We start from the raw sequence: 6,067 nt of genomic DNA on the forward strand, positions 1-6,067 counted from the left end.
TCATGCATGTGTCTTTATGACAGTACAAAGTACCATATATATCATAGTATTAACCTATTCATGTAGTCTTTGGCTTTTGGTATCGTTGTTTTCTACATTTAGGAGATTGCACTTGTTGTTGATGTTATAGTTCCTTGCATATATGCTCCACACTGTTTGATATTAGTTATCATATTTTTCTCCACTATTTTTTTCTTTGAAGTACTACTTTGATTTGCTTTACTTGAGCTGAGGGTTTCTCAGAAACAGTATCTCTAAAGTCTGCGCACATTTTCTCCTCCTCAAATTCTACTTGTTAAAATTTCACTAGATTTTTTTTCCTTAAGATATTATTACACAATTCTTGCTAATGAATATTTTTAAAAACCTTTGCAATTAGTAAATGATAAAGAATAACTGAAAAAGTAATTAACAGAGTTTATAAGGCGACTTAAATTTAAAATTGTAAATAAATTGATACAATTCAATATTAGAGAAATGATTAAAATGCATTTCTAAAACTAGGTAGAAGAAGTTGTAGCATCCTTTTCTCCATTGGTTTTCTGATTTTCTCTCCATTTTCTCTTACAACCAACATTATCTTCGTCTGTTATGATACTTGGCTCTTCTTTTATCGAGAGAATCATGATTGAATCTTCATCACTTGAAAGATTCCAAGTATATTCATCGTCAACTGGTGAGATTCTGTTAGTACACTGTGAAATGTGAAGAAACTTGATGAGATGATCAAAACAAGCATAAGAACTTTTGTTTATTCAAATATTTAAGAATCAAAAGTAAAGATGGAACAAACTATTGTTGAACAATATACTAGAAGCTCATTGAAAATACTTAATGTTAACATAAGAAGATAGTCATCAGGTTTATATGAATTACCTTATAGAGATTATTGATGGAACGGAATTTTATACTTCTCGGTATTCCTTTCATGATACAATAATTTCCATCTTTTTCATCTCTTCTCCAAAGTTTTGAACCATAATTGGTATTGCTATCTTTTAAAATACGACCAAAATTATCCGAAAGACTATCTTCACATGTAACCCTATTGAGCTCAGGCTTACCTAAAAATTATATATAACTAAATGAGATGGTATGAAACACATATGGCTCAAAACATTTCATAAGTGATGAAAAAGATGAAATTAGTCAATTATGAGATATAAAATTTAAGACCATTGATATCACATTCTTGTTGTTGTTGTTGTTGTTGGTTTTGAGGTATTTTCTCCTCAAAAAAGTCGCTTTGCTCCCTTTGCTTTTTGATTTCCTTCTTTTCTTCAAGTTTTTCATTTTGTGTCACCTTTTTATAAGTTTTCTTTTTATTTTTGTCCACTAGCTGAAGATGGAAATATGTTAACGATAAAAGTTGAGTGATCAGTCATATAATTACTTGTATCTGAGAGTAGAAAGAAAATATAAAAAAAGAAAATGGCATAGAAATTAATTATAGTCTTTCAATATCAAAGATGATTCATAAATTGAAAACAAAAGAAAAAAGGAAAATAGGTGATATGAGTTACCTTAATGGTGAGGTCAATAATATCGGAACTAAACATTGCATTCTCTCGTATTTCTTGTTGTAGATGATTGTCTAAATCCTTCCCCTCTGTCATTAAAGATGTCAAACTGCTCCCCGAATTCCATTTTACTTGTCCAGATTGCATTTTGCACTCTTCTTTAAAAAATATTAGTTAAGTATTTATTTTATTATAATAAAACAACTCTTACTAATGATGCCTTAAAAATCTATATTTGACTACTAATACTTTAATTAATTTTAGAAAATATTACTCAATGACAAAATTAAAATTAAAAATAAATAAGTAATCCTCACTTAATCTCTTAAAAAGGATAAGGAAAAGAATAATTAATATTAGTCAGTTATAAGATGTAAAATTAATTACGTACCATGAATAGTTTTTTGTTTTTCTTTGTTAGGTAATGTCTTCTTAAGGGAGTCTTCTTGATCCTTTTTAGATTTGCTTTCATTGTGTTCTTCAAATGTTTTCTTCTTGGCATCCTCTTTCTCTTTCTTTCATAATTCGAGCATATTGAATAATTGAGTGATCAATCATATAATCACAACTTGTTTTTGAATGTAGAAAAAAATATATAGGAAAAGAAAAATGGCATAGAAACTAATTATAGTCTTTCAATATTAATTAAAGATGATTCATAAATTGAAAACAAAAGAAAAAGGAAAGTATGTAGACATGAGTTACCTTAATGGTGAGGTCAATAATATTGGAACTAAACATTGCATTCTCTCGTATTTTTTGTTGTACATGATTGTCTACATCCTTCCCCTCTGTCATTGAGGATTTCGAACTGCTCCCTTGATTCCATTTTACTTGTCCAGATTGCATTTTGCACTCTTCTTTAAAATATTAGTATTGTAATTATTTTACTATAATAAAACAATTCTCATTAATGATACTTTAAAAATCTATATTTGACTACTAATACTTTAATTAATTTTAGAAAATATTACTCAATGAAATAATTAAAATTTAAAAAATAATTTATCCTCACTTAATCTCTTAAAGTGGACAAGGAAAAGAGTAATTAATATTAGTCAATTGTAAGATGTAGAATTAATTACGTACCATGAATAGTTTTTCGTCTTTCTTTGTTAGATAATGTCTTCTTGAAAGAGTCTTCTTGATTCTTTTTAAATTTGCCTTCATCGTGTTCTTCAGATATTTTCTTCTTAACATCCTCTTTCTCTTGCTTTTGTAATTCGAGCATATTGAATAATTGAGTGATCAGTCATATAATTACAACTTGTATTTGATAGTAGAAAAGATATATAGGGAAAGAAAAATGTCATAGAAACTAATTATAGTCTTTCAATATTAATTAAAGATGATTCATAAATTGAAAACAAAAGAATAAAGAAAAATAAGTAAATATGAGTTACCTTAATGGTGAGGTCAATAATATTGGAACTAAACATTGCATTCTCTTGTATTTTTTGTTGTACATGATTGTCTACATCCTTCTCCTCTGTCATTGAAGATTTCAAACTGCTCCCTTGATTCCATTTTACTTGTCTAGATTGCATTTTGCACTCTTCTTTAAAAATATTAGTCAGGTATTTATTTTTTATAATAAAACAATTTTTATTAATGATACTTTAAAAATCTATATTTGACTACTAATACTTTAATTAATTTTAGAAAATATTACTCAATGAAAAAATTAAAATTAAAAAGAAATAATTAATCCTCACTTCTCTTAAAGTGGACTAGGAAAAGAGTAATTAATATTAGTCAATTGTAAGATGTAAAATTAATTACGTACCATGAATAGTTTTTTGTTTTTCTTTGTTAGGTAATGTTTTTTTGAAAGGATTTTCTTGATCCTTTTTAGATTTACCTTCATTATGTTCTTCAAATTGTTTCTTCTTGATGCTCTCTTTCTCTTTCTTTTGTAATTCGAGCATATTGAATGTATCCTTTTTAGATTTGCATTTATTGTGTTCTTCGGATTTTTTCTTCTTGGCATCTTCTTCCTCTTTCTTCTGTAATTCGAGCATACTGAATGTATCCTTTTTAGACTTGTCTTCATTGCGTTCTTCAGATTTTTTCTTCTTGGCATCCTTTTGCTCGTTCTTTTGTAACTCCAGCATATTGAATATGTACTATAAAATTGCATACAAGATCAAGATCAAGATCAACCAATTATTTAAAGTTACAATTCATGCTTGCACAAACTAAGATCTTCCCTCAACACCGATAAATTTAAAGTTAGAAACAAATGAAATTATAGAAATCTTGAAGAAGAAAAATACTGCGGCCTTCTAAAAAAAATATGAATTATGGATGAAAAAAGGAGGATCTTTTTTGTTCTCAATCATATGTATACTTTACTTATATAAAACTTAAGTTAGATCTAGCCTATATTCAACTTAACAAAGACTTAAAACATTTGAAATATATATGTGACTGTCAACTCAAAATCTTGAACTGAACTTGAAAAAGAATCAATTTTGATACAAGAGAAGGAGACAGACATTTGTTAAATCATGTTGAGTCAGACATATGTTTGTATTGTTTGCGTGAGATATGAGCACTTGCAATAAATTATTATATTTGAATGAGATTATTCATATATTTCAACACACGTATGCTCGAATGAATAAACGAAACAAAAGGAAAAAGAGAAGAAAAAAAATCAGGCATTTATCTATTTTGTTATTAATTTGCCAAAATTTATTAGAAATGCTACAAATACAGAAAAAAGAAAAAGCAAACAAATCAAAAGAAAATATAAATCAAATCATCAACATATAGGTGAACACAAGAGCACAAAAAGAAGGATAAAATAAGATTGGAATAAAATCAAACTCACCATCACCCAATCTGAGTCTTTCATCGTAAGAATTAACAAGCAAAAATGGATCTATTCTCTTAAAATTTTGAACTAAGTGAAAAGGCAAAATAGTATCGCCTATTACCCAGTTGATTCGGCCCCCACTATCCTTAAGCCTCTTGACCGCTTAGATATTTTTCGAAAAATTTGAAACTGAAATAAAGTGAATCAATCAGTGTCTCATTTTTATAAGTGCACTCTTAATTGTTGAGCTCTTCCTTGAAAATAACGTATGTTTAATTTCGGCAATTCAAATTAATGTTTTGTCAAATATAGAGGAGAATGACTTCTAACGTGCAATGTTTATACAGACGCGTGTTTTAAATTAATTATTGCAAATAATCTTCTTTTATTGTTATGGTAATAGTGATATTTTATACTAATCGAGAAAGTTGTTTGAAGTTTATCATTTATTTCTAATACTTTAGCATTTATGTCTAATTTTATATTTTCAAAACTTTTCATGTGTTGTTTAGCTACTTCTACAAAGTTAAAATTGATTATTCTTAATGCAAATGAGAGATCTAAACCACTTAACACCAATGCAATTTTAATTATCTATTGTGGTTTTAGTGATAATTAACACTAATTGAGAAAGCTATTACAATCAAGTATCAATATTTTTTTTTAATCATTTGCATTTATGTCTTTTCAAAATTAAAAATTATTGTGATTCTTTGCCTTTAACTTTGAGTGAAGCACCCATCAACGGTGTGATTGATTCTTAAATAATATTTATTTGAAAAAATTACGTCATTTGGTAGTATTCTTATATCAATGATGTCAGTAATTTTCAAACTTTGACAAAATGAAGTTAAACAGTTATATAAGAAAGTTAATCAGATTAACCCGATATTTAAATTTAAATTGTGTATAAAAGTGACATCTACTTCATTTTAAGAAAAAGAAAATATGTGTGCTTAAACATTTTTTTTAAATAACAAGTTAAATGGTTGGGTTGGATCAAGCCATGGTTAATTTATTTGGATCAATGTTTTAAAAGACTTTGTTGGGGCTCGCTCCGGGGTGGGGCTCTAGCAAAACGCCTCGAAACTCAAGTGTGAGACTTAATACTGTAAGACTTACATCCTAAGCATTTGATTGTACGCCCTAAGCACGCTCATCGTCCAACACTCGGGGCTCGCCTAATAGATATTACACAAATTATTTGTTAAATTATTTAGTTAACATTGTTAACCCTCATATATAATTCTTGAATAAACAAATGATACTTAATTTTTTTTTTTAATTTATAGAAACAAGAAGATTGAGAGTAACTAAAATAACAAGTTGTAGCATCACATCTTTACTATTTGGTAACACTGTGAGGGTGATTATATATTACATAACATTTCTTTTAGAAATACATAGCGAAATTTTACTTTTTCACTTCTCATTGGTGTTCATATTTTTGTCATATGCCTCAAAATTAGCATATTTTATTTAGCTATTTGAAAGTAATTTTATTTTTTTCATAATGGAGTGATGTTTTTATTATAATACTAGTAAGTTTTATTGATTATTTTCTTTTAGGGGGTAAGCTGTATAGTATGATAGTAGTAATAATATATATTTTTAGAAACAATGATTCTTTTATTATTAGAAAGTTAAGATATTAGATTATATGTATAATCATGTTATAAGTTTTATTTTCTGTGAGTTTCCTTAATCATGTTTATAATTATTTCAA

Source organism: Solanum verrucosum, unplaced genomic scaffold (genome assembly GCF_900185275.1).
Source record: "Solanum verrucosum unplaced genomic scaffold, falcon-dt-bn FXZP01000112.1, whole genome shotgun sequence".
Lineage (NCBI taxonomy): Eukaryota > Viridiplantae > Streptophyta > Magnoliopsida > Solanales > Solanaceae > Solanum > Solanum verrucosum.